The sequence below is a fragment of the Dipodomys spectabilis genome, unplaced genomic scaffold (genome assembly GCF_019054845.1).
Source record: "Dipodomys spectabilis isolate Male_0828 unplaced genomic scaffold, ASM1905484v1 ptg000183l, whole genome shotgun sequence".
Lineage (NCBI taxonomy): Eukaryota > Metazoa > Chordata > Mammalia > Rodentia > Heteromyidae > Dipodomys > Dipodomys spectabilis.
This window is the reverse complement of record NW_024870860.1, coordinates 1,622,624-1,640,189: the sequence shown is the minus strand read 5'-3', so window position 1 is coordinate 1,640,189 and position 17,566 is coordinate 1,622,624.

Sequence of the window (17,566 nt, the reverse complement as noted above, 5' to 3'; positions counted from 1 at the left end):
AAAGAAAGAAAACTTTGTTTGGAGACACCTTGACTTTGAGCAATCCAACATATCCATGATGGATTTATCTTGTTTTTCAATGTAGTTGCCAAAATAATAGAGAGCAACACCGAAAGGCTAGAAAACATCTAAGCCAAAGCAGTAAACTTTTGTCTATAAAATGATTGCGAGGGTCTGACTTTCTCAAAGTCAGGCTCACAAAGTGTGAAACTGTATTTGCTTTAGTGTGAACAATAAAACAGATAAGAATCCTCTGTTAATGTTTTACATATCTTGCCTTGGACTTCTCATGTTGGAGAAGAGGAAAGGATTGAAAAAGTTCAAGACTGACTATTCCCCAAGAACATTTTTATTTATCAGCTATAGCAATGGGAGTAGCCTTGGTTACTCTTGGAATCATGCTTGTTTAAATTTAGAAACATTATTTGATGCTGGGTTATAAGATGCAAACCCTTGAGTATTAATAAAATCATTTCCTGAGAGGAATGTTGCTGTGTAAACAAACAAAAATATCAAATACTTACCATAGTGGAAACTATTTTCTAGCTATATCTCAATCTGAAGGTGTAGATTTTGTTTCCCATTGTATCAGGAGATCCATTTTTGTTATCTTCTTTTTCATCATCTAGTGATCCTATAACATCCTATACCATTCTGGGATAGCTATATGTTTATTGGATTCTCTAATTTCTGTTGGAATGTTAAGAAGGATGAAAAATTGAGTTTCTGTTTCTGTTTTATCTTATTTCTTTTATTACTTTAGAAAGTGTACCTCAAAATGACGTAAATTATTTTTATAATATTAGGAGACAGATTTCATTTCCATTTTCTTTTTTTTTTTTAATTTAATTTAATTTTTTTGTGAACACACTGTTCAGAGGGCTTACAATTACATGGGCAGGATAATGCGTACATTTCTTACCAAGCATTGCAGCCTACTCCTTTGTTTACCCTTTACATCCCTTCCCTACCTCTCCTCTCCGCCTCATCCTCCCTCCCCCCCCACCAGATGCTGGAGGGGATGTGGACAGAAGGGAACCTTACTTCATTGTTGGTGGTAATGTAAACTTGTTCAACCACTTTGGAAAGCAGTATGGAGGTTCCTCAAAAGACTCCACATAGAGCTCCCCTATGACCCAGCAATCCCACTTTTGGGCATTTACCCAAATGATTACAAACAAGACCACACTAAAGCTACCAGCACAACTATGCTTATTGCAGCATTATTTACCATAGCTAAGATATGGAACCAAACCAGATGCCCCTCAGTAGTTGAATGGATCAAGAAAATGTGGTATATATACACAATGGAATTCTATGCCTCCATCAGAAAGAATGACACTGCCCCATTTGTTAGGAAATGGAAAAACTTGGAAAAAATTATATTAAGTGACATAAGCCAGGCCCGAAGAAACATAGGCCCCATGGTTTCCCTTATTTGCAATATCTAGTATATGTATGAGTCAAATGGAACAGGTCAGAAAATGTGATGTTATGAAAATGAACCCTTAGATATGTATTTTAATGCTTTTTTATTTCATGCATTTGTTTCTAATGCATTCATTTCCATTTTCTTACCGTAGCCTTCTACATAACTTTGGTACTTAGTGATCCCCATATGTGAAAATAAAGATACGGAGCTTCTTATTTAGATATTATTTAGAATTTCCAGACTTTATTAATGCAAGGCCCTTAGTAGTATGTACATCATACATGTGTACAACACTAGTGGCAACTGTTTTTTATTCTCAGAAACAAGGACATATGTTGTCCCTGTATTTGCATCAAGAAAAGGCTGTAGTTGAGTTAGTTTACTAAACTAAATGTGCTGTAACAAATTTCTACAAGTTAAGTGGATTTTACCATCTGTATTTATCATTTTACAGTTCTAAAGGACAGAAATCTAAAAGACGTCTCACTAGATTAAAATCAAGCCACCGACAGAGCTGAAATACTTTTCAGATGATTTTAGTGGAAAAGGCATTTACTTCCGCTTCTGCTTTCCAGAAAATTCAGAATCTGGGTTATTGTCTTTTCCTTTATCTTCTAATGTAGCTTCTTTACATCTTTGTGCTGGTCCTTACATTATCATGTCCCTTTCGAAATACAAGTGGGACTTTTAATACCTATTTGAGTATACTTCTCCCATCTGATAATTATTCAAATATGCATTCCTTGAGTGATGAAAGGTGATTATTTTACATATATAAACATATATGTGTGTGTGTATATATATATATATATATATATATATATATATATATATATATATACACTGTAAATCTACATTTGAAGCACTAGATATGTGGGGATGATAGATATATGGGAAGGTATTTTGTTGTTTAGCATTCTTTCTACTGTAAACTGTTATCCTGTCATTAAATTTGAACAACATATAAGCTATTTGCTTTAAATCATCTATTTTTCATTATGTTTAGATTCTGATAAAAATTTAGCCTCTCAACTCACACAATGTTAATGCAGTCTTATTTCATGCCTGCCAAAAGCAAACAAAAAATTACTAATTATTTAAAATTATTTTTAAAAATTTTAAAAATTACTATTTATTTAAAAAAAAAATTAAAAAAATTAGCCAAGGCCATGGAATTAGAGCACATTTTGATAATAAGACAACATAAAATTTCAAAGAAACCTGGAGTTATTATTTCAATACTACATTTTCTTCTTCTAGAAGAAGAAACCATTTTATCGACAATACTTTATACTTTCTTACCTAGTATCTTTTTTTTCCAGAAATGGAATTTGTTAATGTATGTGACTATACACCAGAATAAATGACTTCATATATCTGCATCTTCTGCAGATAGCATACTCAATTAGATGTAAATGAGAGTTCATCAGTAGCACTTTTTAAAAATGCAGAAAATGTGGACAGGGAGCCAATATACATATTATTCCCCCATCACCTTCCACATCCTCCTTCTTCCTTCCTAGGAAACATACCCAATCAATAAAAAGGCTTAGATATTTGGCTCTTTAGCTTGTAAGTGGAAGCAGAATATTATGGGTTAATGATGTTTTATGTAACAATTTCACATGTAACAGCCCTATGAGTCCTGCAGGTTTTAATGTAATAGGAATGTCAGCCTTCCTAGACTTAGTATTGTGTTCCACTTCTTTCTACCACCTGGCCTGAATTATAATACGTAGTAACAGTATGAAAAAGTAATGCCATCTTAAGAAACTCATTAGGGCTCTAGGAATGTGGCTTCATGGTACAGTTTTATATGAGTAAATAAACCACTCAAACAATTCAGGGACAGAGTTTCCTTCAAGTCTTGGATTATTTTCTTGTACAGTAAAAAGTACAACACAAATTAACTAGAACTTTGTCATTTCTCTATGTTCAAATCCTCTCTTGGGATCAGTTTCCACTTGCAATAATAGTTCCTTCCACTTAACTTCCAGTAACAATCTGTGGTGCTGCTTGAGGTAAAATGAATATTTTCTGGCTTCATTGAAATAGCACAAAGACATCTTTGGTCATGAGGTAACACGAGTTTCAGAGACAACTTAGAAAAGACAAAATATGGAATTTAAATGGTATACCAAAGCATTATCCATATGCATATGGCATATAAGATGATGTTAAGTGAAATGAACCCCAAGATAGTTACACAACATGCATTTTTTTCTTTCTTGCTATTGTTTTAATGTATCTAAAATGTACTACGTGATTTTTTTCTCTTGTATGCTCTTCCCCCACGATATAATCCCTATTTTCACTGGATTTGATGTCAGTGCCCTGCATCTTGTATATACATTTATCTAATGTGGGGAGGGGAAGGGAAAAAACAAAATGCTGAAACAAGGATACTGTATGACCCTTTGTAACAATGAGATAAACAAGACACTATGTAGAAAACGAACTTTACAAGTTGCGGAGTGGTGTGGGGAGTTGGGGAGATGGGGAAGGATGGGATAGCAGAGGAAAAACAAAAGAGGAGGTAACAATGCAAGATAAGAAATGTCCTCATTTCTTTACTTATGTAACTCTAAACCCTCTGTACACTATTTTTATAATAAAAATATGAAAAAACCATTATCCAGGAGCATTTTATTCAAATTTCATAAGTACTCCATAAATTAAGGCCAATTTTTAGTGGGAATATGTTTCTCATAAACGTTTATTTTTGTTGTTGTTGTTTGTTCGTTTTTTTTGTTTTGTTTTTTGTGAGTGTGTGTTGTGCATTATTTCCCAAGTGTACATAGGTTAACGGTAGAAGAAACAATAGGAATAATAGGAGAAAGAATAGTTCTGTGTTTGAATATAATGGTTCAATATACTACAGAAGACAACTTTGAAACAATTTTAAAGCCAAGACCAGTATGTATAACTATGGGAGTGATATAGAGAAAGCACTACTACTAGGTGGAACATGAAGGATGAGGCCATTCTCTTTCATCTTTTAGCTCTAAATCATGTTAGCTAATCAATCGATTTTGTAAATTGTAGAATGGAAGAATAATTCTGGTTCCAAAGCAAGTTAGACATCATGGACTTAACTGGAAAAATAGGCCATTTCTTTGTCTTTGTTTTTTCTATCTGTTTTATTTTTATGTTCATGGGGGGGGTCTTGAATTTTGGGCCCTGGCGATGTCTTTCTGCTCTTCAGCTCAAGGCTAGTGCTCTACCACTTGAGCCACAGCACCATTTCCAGTTTTCTGTGGTTAATTGGAGATAAATGCCTCATAATCCTTCCTACTCATGCTGGATTTGAACTGCAATCCTCAGATCACAGCCTCCTGAGTAGCTAGGATTATAGGCATGAGACAAAGGCACATAGCTTAAGCTCACGTTTCTAACAGTATATACTCAGAATATGTAGTGTGTATGTTCACCTATCTTTATATGAATTCTTGAGTTAAAAATCTAGGCTAGAGCTTCGACTTCACACTCACGAAAATATTTCTGGTTTTAAAGTTGATACTGCTGGAAAAAATAAAACCTAAGGAGGTAAAGGATTCTGGAAAGTTCAGTTTGCATCCAGCCTGGGCAAAACAGTGTTTGAGACACTATCTATAATTAACCAGCCAAAATTGCTTTGGAAGAATGGTTCAAGAGATGGAATATCAGTCATGATCAAGATTGTTGAATAAGAGCTTGAGGCTTTTGCATACATACATACAAACATACACATACACACAGAGGCACGTATATGTGCACACACAAATACACAAATGAAACAACTCTCAGAATATGTAGAAAAGTTAGAAAACAATGGAAAATATGTCCTGAATAAGACTAGATTAAATGACATTTTCTAATATTAAAAAGTCCTCAAGTGAACATTCTTCAAAAATCTTTGAGACTAATACATAGGTAGGGAACAGAGATAGTAAGAGAGTTAAGTAATCATGATTAAATGGATCAGATCCATGGAGGAATGGATCAGAGACCCCTGCAGGTGCATCTGAAAATGTTCATATCCTGTGTCAAATGTTAGAATATCTTTAAAAATTGTACATATACAGTCTGAGCAATCAGCCTAGTTGATAAGATCATTGGAGAATTTCAGAATTGCTAGTCTGTTTCTAGATTAAATAAACCAACAAATTATGGCAGGACAATGTGATAAAAGCCTGGAATTCTAGCATTCAGACTAAGACATGAGGTTAGAAAGTGGAATTATATAGTGATACCTTCCCTTGACCAGGTAGTATAATTTTGTCTCAATGAAACATACCAAACAACAAGAACGGTATACAAAGTTGGATGTTTGGGTTAATTTTGTCATTATGTTTTGAGAAGTCAATTTTTCTATTGAAATGCCAGTCATCAGTCTTGTGTTAGAACACTATTTTAAGGCAAGGATCAACCAAAGTCCTATAGTTGCTGCAGATACAATCTAATTCAACAGATACAATCTGTTCAACATCAAACATCTATGGATTAATTGGATAAGAAGAGCAAAGAAGAATTTGGCAAACCAGAAATTATTAGGTTTAGGGGAAAATGGGAAAAATAGGAATAGAGGGATTTGGGGAAGTAAAGGAAGAGTGAATTTAACCAAGTCCTAATCTCAGAGAGGGAAATGGATTGGACAGAATGATAGGAGAGAGATTTTAAAAAACAAAGAAAATGGAAAAACAAAAATTTAAATTTAAAAAGTAAAACCCATAAAAATCATGTAAGTTTAAAGATGATATTGAGAGAAGAAAAGAATAGGATGAGAGAAGGAGAGGGTTAGAAAGGAGACATGAAAAACAAAAAAAATAAAAATTCTTAAAAATAATACTCAGTTGTGTTTTTAATGCTCTCTTCATTATATAACATCCCTAGATGGAAAACGGCTTATGATTTTAACCAAAAATTTGAAAAAGTAAGCATCATTCTGTTGGATTCCAAAGAAATGATGACAGATTACAAAAGTTTAAGCCTGGAAAAATTGCAAAGTTCATCTAATGTAGGATTTTGTACAGCTTGCTAAATTAGAATTTAGATTTAAAATAAATATTTTGTTTTTGTTTGTAATTTTATATTCTATAGGATACTACAAATTTTTTTTTAAGTAGAAGGTTTAATTGACAAATTCACGAATGATTCATACATTCAATTTTCCTAAAATATTCTTTCAAGCAAGGTATAATTAGAACTTAGTTAATAGATGATTCCAAGAATTCATGTATAAAATAATGTGAATAACCTAGACACAGTTGCCAACAAATGGATGATATTAATTTATAAATTTATAAAAAGCAATTTTTTGAGGCTTTGGTGTAACATGGTATGAAGAGAGTAAATGTGTGACATCTTGGTTCTTCTATCTATTCCTAACACATTAAGCAATTTCTTAAATTATGTGCCTCTGCATACAATGAGAAAAATGCTAGAGTTGAGGTTTGTTTTTATTTTATTTTATTTTGGTTTGTCCTAGAACTTGAACTCTGTGTCAGGCCACTCTCTCTGAGCCTGTTTGTGCTCAACGCTAGTGCTATACCACCTCAACCTCAGAGCCACTTGTCTCTTTCTTTTCCTGAGAAGATTACTAGAGATAAGAATCTAAGGAACCTTCCTGCCTGAGTGGGCTTTGAAGCACAATCTTCAGAACATAGCCTCCTGAATATCTATGATAGTTAAAAAAGTATAAATATAAATAATATTTTGCAAGTGTTTTGATTTCAAGAATACCACTGGAGGGGGATGGGGGAATGTTGCAACAAAGTTTAGTGTAGTGTTCTTTTCACAATACGAAGGGCATCATATTAGCAGAAGTGTAGAATTTTTTCACAATAGTCATAAGCTATGCATGATGTGAATTAAGGGAATTTTAAGTTGCACATTACAAGTTGGAAACTGTTGGGGTGGGATGACTTTATGGCATAAAAGCTTAGGATTGATGGTCATAGACATAATAGCTTACTCTGATGAACAAATGTTTACTTTTGAGGAATTAATTTTTATAAATACTTCATAGTTTTATCCTCTACTAAAATGTGGCTATATTTTCTGTTGACTTATCAATATGTAAAAACCCATTGGAATCTGTATCTATCGCAGAATTAAATAACATGCAAAAAGGTACTGTTTTGAATGTCTCTTGAAAGAAATGTTCAGAATTTGAAAATGAATAATTAGTAGTTACAAGAATTTTGAAGAACACATATATTCTGTCCTGTTAACAATTATTCAGTTTTGAAAGTTAGAACTTTCAATTGAATTAAACTATTTTCTGTTTTACTATGAGAAAATACTAAAATATGCTTTTTGTCAAAATACTGACAAGTATATTGTGAAAATATTGTATAGGTGGATAACATTCAAGTTGATTACCCTCTGATAAAGAAAGGGTAATTCAAATTAGATGCCATATCTTAGCTATGGTAAATATTACTGTGATAAACATAATTGTTCTGGTAGCTTTAGTGTGGCCTTTTTTGCGGTCACCTGGTTAAATGCCCAGAAGTGGGATTACTGGGTAATAGGGGAGCATTATTGTGTACATCAAGGACAATCTTAGTAGATGAGCAGAATAGTTCAAAGCTATGTACCTATGACCATATAAGGTGATTTTAAGTGAAATGAACTCCAAGATATGTTCTTTGTTGTTGTTGTTGTTAATGTACTAGTTGATTTATTTTTATCATTTTGTGTTTTACCCAACTATGGTGTATCCTCTTTAGTCACTGTATTTGATTTTGATACCCTGGGTATTGTAAATATGTTGATCTGAACTGGGGAAAGGAAACGAACAAAACAAAATGGTGAGACAAAGGACAAAGAGAGAATCTATGCAACAGTGATACTCACAAAACAATATGTTGGAAATGATCTTGGGAGTTGCATTGGGAGGGAAGAGGGAGAAAAATGGGTGAAGGGGTATCAAGTTAGAAAAGAAATGAATTCATTACCTTACTTATGTAACTATAATCCCTCTGTACATTACCTTGACAATAAAATTTAAATTTAAATAAAATAAAATATATGAGAGCAAAAATACAGTCGATGGGACTAGGGGAAATTCTATACTATACAAAGAAGTGTAGAACAGCTGTGAAGAGCAGCAATTTGACTTTAACATCAGAAGTAATAAACTAGGATACAGATTTTCATCCTCATGTCGGTCACTAAAAAGAAAAAACAAAATGCATAATCAGCAAAGCAATAGAGATAAAATAGAAAACTAAACAAATAAGGTGAATAGATGACTTGGACCAAGAATAACAAATGACACAATTAGGAAACAATAACAAGCTGGTAAGTTTAAAAAGTATTACCCATAATTCTATTAAATGTTGTTTACATTACAATTTGTTAGAACTATAATTCAAACCACATTTTAATAGTATATCATTTTAATAATAGTATATTTATTATTGATATCTTAATATTGAATGTTTAATAGATAATTTTAATTTCTGCATTTATAGAAATGAAAAAGTGAAACTAATTTTATTAATATATTTCATGAATTGTAAAATTGAGAAGCATTAATATTTAAACAAATATCATCATCATTTCATTTGTGTGAATTAATATATTAATGCAAAGTGTATCCTACACTCAACACTCATCTTAACATCAAATAATAAATTATTGCGCATGACTCTTGGTATTACATGGAAAGGTTCAGCACTGTGGTAAGATTCACACCACACAATAGAGGAGGGTATGACTCCTCTAATCTCACTTAAGTTGTGGAAATTTGATTTCTACATGCATGTTAAATTCCTGTCTACGCGACATCTAAAAATTATATACAATTATATATACGAGGAGTATTTCAGATGATACTTAGCAGTCATATTCATTAATTAAATTTTTATTATCTTGTACCAAATAAATATTTATGGAGAGACTGAATTTGTGAGTAGATGGTGGTGTATGTGTGCCAGATTATTCATTTTGAGGCTTATTTTATATTTCTGACATTGTTTCTACAATTGGATTTAATTTTCCTTAAGAGGTTAAGTGTATTATATTGGATATATGAAAGTAAACTGAATGTTTATTCCATTAATCCTTTGCCACTTGTCTAATCCCAATATAATTTATCCCTGTGTTTGAAGTAATGAAAATAACAACAGATATAAGCAAGATAAATCAGTCTGTAGTAGACAAGTATTTTCACCTTTATTTTGATAGTTGGTCCTCTTTTACACTACAAAATATTCTTGAGAAAATGTGCTCCAGGCTGGCCACAACTGCAGAATATTATGGTTTGATGTATCATAAGAGAAGGAAGGAAGGGTTACCTTCCTTCCAAAAGTCTGCTCTGAGGAATGTGATCTGCTTTATGGTGGGTGACTTGGAAATGAAAAATTTTTACACTCAACCTTGAAAAGCCATCTTCATAGAATATTTCTGTAAGTGGGTACAGAGGATTATTGATGGCTTTGCAAGGATGCCAGATTGCCTCATTATGAGAAAATTAAAACAGGAATTTAGTCAGCTGTTTTTGTATCTTTAGGAGAAAAATCCCTTGAATCTAGGTCAGGAGATCACTGGGACCCAGAGAAGCTACTACCTTGAATAGTAGTCCTAGACCATTAATACAAAATAAAAACCCACATAAAGCAAACAAACAAAAACTCCAGTAAGCACTGGCTGCTATCAGGGCTACTATCACACCCTAAACGAGGTCAGGCAAAAAACAGAAGCTGAGAGTCATTTTGTTGATAAATAATATATTTTTTATGAGGCAGACTGAAATGAGACTCCAGAGAGAAGGTCAGAAAGACTGATCAGAGAGACTAAAATTGATCACACAAAGATTAGAAAGTATAATTCCTTGTAGAACAAATAAATCAAAGAAAGCCTGTGCATGTAAGAACAAGACAGCTGACCAAATTCTAGAAATGCACATTTCTTTCGAGGTCAGCTTAATAAATTATCAATGGACGTCTTTGAATTCTTAAATACTTGACCGCATGTGGGAGAAAGCTGAAGAGAACAAAAAGGTCATCACTCTGTTAGGAGGTCCAATATCACGTTAGGAAGTAATCAAGCAAAGATTTGTAATAAAAAGAGAAAACAATTATTCCAAAAGAGGGTCTCATTTGTTTTGATGTAACAGTCCTTGATTTAGGTGCTAGCAATTGCCCTACAATTGATCCAATCCCACAGCTGAGTTGATATTGACTGCAGTATTCCTACATGAACAAAAAGAGAAAATTTACAAATGTCTGATGAAATGAGTTGAAGGTGAAGTGTTCTAATAGTGATATCTGAGGTCTAGACACAAGTGAAGAGGTGTATTTTCTTTTCTAAAATTCCCCATTATTAGACTAGTGCCAGTGGCTCACAGCTATAATCCTAGCTACTCAGGAATCTGAGATCTGAAGACTGCGGTTCAAACACGGCCTGGGCAGGAAAGTCCCTGAAACTCTTATCTCCATTTAACCACCAGAAAACCAGAAGAGGAACTGTGGCTCAAGAGATAGAGCACTCACCTTGAGTTGAAGAGCTCAGGGCCAGTTCCCAAGCCAGGACTTCAAGCCCCTCGAGCAACAACAACAACAAAAAAATCTCTCTTTTCTTGGACTGCCTATATCTTTTCTTAATATTCAACAAAGAAGCCATTTTATCACCCACTACCTTTAAGTCCTATCCTAGCTACTGAAAATAGAATGATTTGGTATCTTATGTCAAACAGTTCATATTTGCGGGAACAAATACCAGCAGTGGTAACTTTTTTCCAGTCCTTGAACTCTGGGCAGGAGCACTGAACGTGGTTATACTGGTAGCTTGCATATGAGATTGTTATTTATTGGATTACTACCCCTGAGGGGAATTACTGGGTCTTAAGGGAGATCTATATTTAATCTTTTTAGGAAACTCCGTACTGCATTCCACAGCGGTTGAACAAGTTTAATTTCCCACCAACTGTATAATAGACTTCCCAATTAGCTACATCCATGCCAGCAATTGCTATTGTTAGTTTTCTTGATAATGGCCATTCTAACTGGGATGAGGTAGAATATATCTTGTTTACTTGTAGATTTGTGAGCACCTTCTAGCTACCATAAATGAATGAATCCATGAAACCTATATTGCTCTGTGTCTGCATTCCTTTCTCTTTTCTCTTATTATAATTTTCCCAAGCCTTTCATTTTCCTTAAGACTGGTGAAAAGTCATCCTTTTTGATGGGTGAATAGAATTCCATTATGTGTGTGTATGTGTTCATTTCTAAGCTTTCTCTTTCATCTGTAATTTTGTAATTCCCTATTAAATTTGAATTGCTTTCTCAAATTCATTGAAGAATAATGTTGGGATTTTGATGAGTATTGCATTGCCAATTGTTTAGGGGCAGTATTGCAGTTTTCACAATGCTAATTCTTCCAACCAGGAGCATTGAAAAACTTTCCATTTCCTTGAATCTCCTTCAATTTTCCTTTTTAGATTTTTAAAGTTTTCAGAGTAGAGGTCCTTCACATTTTTAGTTAAATTAATTAATTCCTAGTTTGGTTGTTGTTGTTTGGTTTTGTTTAGATTTGATTTGATTTTGAGGCTAATACATATGAGGTTTTTTGGATTTCAGCCTGGATTTTCCCATTCTTGGTCAGAAAACTACTGATTCTTGTGTGTTTTATACCCTGCTACATTGCTTAAGGGTAGCATCATCTTTACTAACTTGAGGGAGGAAGCTATAGGGTCCTTTAAATACAAGATCATTTCATCTGTAAAAAGGGATAGTGTTACTTCTTCCCTGTTTGTATCTGATTTCTGTTTTTCTCTTGTATTGCTTGTGCTAGAAAGTCCACTACCATATTAAAGAGTAGTAGAGAGAATGGAAATCCTTGTCTCATTCCTGATGTTAATGTTTTCCTGCTTCCACTATTAGGTAAAGGCTAATTATCTCTGTCATATACATACTCAGTATTATATTGAGGAATGTTCCATGCATTCCTAGCTTCTCAGTCCTTTTAATCATAAAGTGGTATTCGAGATTGTTAAAAGCTATTTCTACGCCCCTATAGAGGATCATGTGTTTCTTGTCCCTGCTTCAGCTGATGGTTTGTATTATATTTATTGACAACAATATTGAATCCATTTTTATGAATGATGAATCCTATTTGATCATACCATGTGATTATTTGTTAGTTCCTGAAATTGGTTGGCGAGAATTTTAATAATAAGTTCTGCATCAATGCTTATCAAAGATTTGGGTTAATAGTCCTCTTTCTTTGGAGTTCCTATGTGATTTGGGGAAGAGTCTAATTCTGGCCTCAAAGAATGTGTTTTGAAAATTCCATTTCCTCTTCTATTCCATAGAAGAGTTAGATCTGAGTACTGTAAGTTCTTTACAGGCCTTAATTTCATGATAAATTCATTGAGTCCTAGATTTTTCTGAAATGGGAAGTTGTTTATTGACATGTCATTTTCATTACTTCTTGGTTCAGATCGAGTATAGGAAAGCATCATTTTCTCCAGGATTCTCCAGGTGATTGGCATAAAGTTTTCAAAGTACTCTCTTATAGCATTCTTAATTTTGCTTGTATCTGTTGTGTTGTCTCATTTTTGTCTCTAATTTTCTCTAATTGTGTGAGTGCTCTTATATTTTTTTTGATTTTATATCATGACTGTGGTATACTGAGTGGTGGGTTAGAGTTACATAAGTAATGAGTACATTTTTTTTAACAATGTTACCCTTCCTCATTTTTTCCTCCTTCCCCCAACCCTGACATCCTACACCCTAAAGTTATGAAGTTCATTTCTAACATAGTGTCTAGTGTATATTACTGTTGCTTTGGTTCATCTTTATCCGACCATTTCTGTGATTTCCCTTCCCTTCCCCAAATCACATTAATTTATGTATAAGACAAAGGTACAGAAATAAAAACAAATGACTACAAGGAATAAGCCAAAGGGTAAAAACTAAATAGAAATAACTAAACACAGTTCACTATTCAATCACCTTGTATCCATTTCTTGGAGCTCATTTCAATAAGCTTCATTTTATATGGTGATATGCACGTTGCTATTGAGCTATTGTGAATATCCTAGACATAGTCTAGTTTTTTCAAATGATTGCAAACCTCTAGCCTATGATTCTTTGGGTTTGGCTTGTTTGACTTATTATGTTTTCCAAGTGATTCTATTTCCTTACTAATGGGTCAATGTCATTCATTCTGACAGAAGCATAGAATTTGGTTGTGAATATATATGACATTTTCTTGATCCATCATTGCTGGGTGATAGGGGAGATTTATTGAGGAACCTCTATACTTTATTACAGTGTATTTGAACAAGTTTACATTTCCACCAATAGTGTAGTAATGTTCCTTTTAGGCCACATCTCCACCATCCCAGCATCTGTTATTAATTTTCTTCATAATGGTTATTCTAACTGGGGTGAGGTGGAATGTCAATGTTGCTTTAATTTGCATTTCTTTTATGATCAGAAATTTTTCATATTGCATCATGTGTCTCTTGGCCATGCATATTTCTTCTTCAGAGAGGCCTCTCTTTAGCCCACTTATTAAGAGGGTTGTTGTTTCTTTGAGAATTTTTTTTTGGTGGGTTAACTTTATATTTGAGATGTGAGGCAATTGTGAGTTGCAGAGCAACTAAAATTCTTCTCCCAATCTTCGTGCTTTTTATCTATCTATCTATATAAATTCTCTTCTTAGTCAGATTTGGTATGGATCTGTCAAGTCTGTTCATTTATTTAAAAAACCAACTCTGATTTGTTGATTCTATGCTTTATTTTGACTATATTTAGATATTTCTGATTTTTTTTTGTTTCTGCCTACTGCTTTGGGTTTTGGGCTTCTTCCTGTTTTCAAGGAGCTTGAGATACATAATTAAAATAATTTGAGATTTCCTCAATTATTGATGTAGGGACTCTGAGCTATAAATCCTCTTGTAATTACTACAAATACCCGAGGAGCTTGTATTGTGTGTGTTCATTTTTGTTAAATTCTAGAAAAGTTCGGATTTCCATTCTAATCGCTTCAGTGTTGCACTGGTTATTCAGCAACTTTTTGTTCACTCTTCATGGGTTTGACAATTTTTTTGCTTTAGCTGCTTAATTCTAAGTTTATTCTGTTATGGTCTGACAAGACATGGGAATTCAATTAATTTTTGTTTCAATTTGAACAGAATTTCTGTGTGACATAGGATATGTTCTGTTTCAGAGAATCTTCCATGAGCTGATGTGAAGAATGTATATTCTGACACTGAATGTATATTCTGTAGATGTCTGTTAGGGCTAGGTGGTCAATGAAGATATGTAGGTCTGCAGTTTCTTGGTTGAGTTTTTCCTGGATAACAAATCCATAGATGGGAATGATATGTTGAGATGTCTTTTGGGGTTAAGTAGAATTTGGTTGATGAAGTGGAATGCTCCAGGATTCAGGTCATTGATATTTACACTGGCTATATCTCCTAATTGAGAGTTGCCTTTATCAATATGTAATGTCTCTTCCTACTAATTTTAATTTGAATTCTATTTTATCTTATGTTAGTAATCCTACTGTGGCCTGTTTATGTTGTCAATTTGCTTGAAAATTTTCCTTTCAGCCTTTTAGTTTGAGTACGTGTTTGTTTTTGTCAATAAAATATGTCTCTTGTTTTTTTGATACTACTATCTAATCTATGTCTTCTATTTGGAAATTTAAATCCATTCATATTGAGAGTTAAGACTGAGAAATATCTGATAAGCCCTGCTATGTTATTCCCCTGCTGTTAGGAGCTGTTCCTCATCTACTGTTAACATATTTACCTTGTTCTCTGGTAGGGAGCATTTTATATAACCATTTCCAGTTCTTCTTGATCTTCTCTATGTAGGATATATTTGATTAACTTCTATCCAGCTGATTTGCTGGATATACATTGTTTCAAGTTTTCTTTGTCATGAAATATGTTTATATATCCTTTAAATGTAAAGGAGTGTTTCGCTTGGGATGAATTAGTAGATGTTTACCCTTAATGTTTGTCATATATCATGTCAGGCTCTCCTTTGTATTATATCAACTAAGAAATCTGTATTTATTCTGACTATATATTATTTATAAATAATCAGTCTTTTCACTCTGGCTGCTGTAAGAATCCTTTCCTTGATCTTTAATGATCCTCTAATGGATTATGATGTGGTGGTGGATTTTTCAGTTCTAGAATTCTCTGTTTGGTGTTCTAAAGGCTTCTCTTCTCTGAATGAGCCTATCTCTTTGGATGTTTGGCATGTTCTATGCTAGAACTCTGTAATTTGTTTCCCATCAATTTAGCTTCCTGCTCTTCTCTTTCTTGATACCTATCTCCCCGAAATTTGATCTTCTGAATCTTGAAGTTCTGCAAGATCATTTCTTATTTCTTGGGTTTGTTCTAAATGATTATCTCCTCTTTCCTATTAGACCTATTCTGTCTTTGACCCTGAGATTACCTTCTATGTCATCTATTTGCTATGGAGAATTTCTACTTTGTTTTTGATTTCCCCATCTTCTAATTGGTCATTTTTAGGGGGTCTATCTCTTTATTAAAGCTTTGTTTTAGGTCCTGTATAGACTTTCTGTATGTATTTTCTTTGGGTGGGGGAGAATAAAAGCTTGTTTTCTGTGTCTTCTCTCATATCTTTTAACTAGGCATCTATTTTTTCTTGTACTCTCTTGCCTTCTCAGAATTTTTTTATCGTTCTGTTTGTAGTCTCCATGAATTATTTTGCTAATCTTTGGTTGCTCTCATCTTGTTCACACATTTCCTTGTAGAGGTGTTCTATCTTTCCATTAATCACATTTTTCAGCAGGATTTTAATGTATTTTGATAACTAACTTCAAGGTCCTTGTCTGTTCCAATGCCTGGTTATTTACTATGTGAATTATACTACCTTGACATCATTTTTATTGTATTTTTCTTATTTGTTCTGTCATTTGGAGGTTTTATTTTGGGGGAATCTATGATCTTCATACATGACTATCTTTATTCTTGGTTGATTTGCCTGGTGTTGGTTTTCTGTTGTGATTTGCTTTTCTGGAATTAGGTTTTTGTCTAGACCATTAAGTGTAGGCGTAGAAACAAATTGAGGTGAGATGTTGTGATGTTAATATTTGTGGTTTCAGCTACAATTCACACTGTCCAGTGGTATGGTGAATTGTCTCTGTAGATGGCTGTGGCTTTCTCTGATGTACATTTTTGTTCCTGCTTTTTTCCATGTTGCCCTATTTCCACACTGCAGATGTGCTTTTGAATATGTTGGCCAACACAGTCACGGCAGTCACCTACCTGTCTGGGTAACTTTGCATAGATTTCTCTTTTCTTCTGAAGACAGTATAAACTCTTCATTCGAATAGGATATCTATATATAATTATAGCTGACTTGGTGTGACCCTCTAGACCTGAAGTACCTGCTAGAACTCAATCTGTTTCATTAGAGAGAGCTAGAGTAATATTCTGTTGTTCTTCTGTCATTGTTTTTCCTCTTCCTCAGATTTACTTATTTATTCATCTTATTTTTTTGGGGGGGTGGGTCCAGACGTGGGGCCTGAACTATGGGCCAGGGTGCTGTCCCTCAGCTCTTCAGCTCAAGGCTAGCACTCTACCACTTGAGCCACAGTGCCACTTCCTTTTTTTTCTTTTTGCTTATGTGGTGCTGAGGAATTGAACCCAGGGCCTCAGGCATGCAAGGCAAGAGCTCTACCACTGAACCACCTTCCCAGCCCAGATTTATTTTTTTTTATTGTGGTCTTTTCACATAATTTAGGATTTGTGATTGTTGTATTAGGTTATTTTTGCTTTTCTGTTTGTGCTTCTTTGAAGTAGTGATTTAGGCTTGGATGAAGAGACAGTAAAGTATAAAGGTATGCTACTATATTGAAGGAATGATAGCAAACATTTTAACTTTTTGCTACACAATTAAATTAATATTAACAAAGGCTAATTAAAATTATTACTTATTTACATTACAGAGGATGAGTATAGTACTCTTGGATATCTTGGAGGAAAAGACGTTAGACTCATTATAACTGATGCTTTACATTGATATTGCTGTCTAAACTTTCTTCTTCAGAAAAGCAAAAGCTCCATTTCTTTCATATTAGCATTATAAAATCATAATAGCTGCATGTTGAATTGTTTTTCTCTGCTATTTTCAATTCCATTCTTCATCC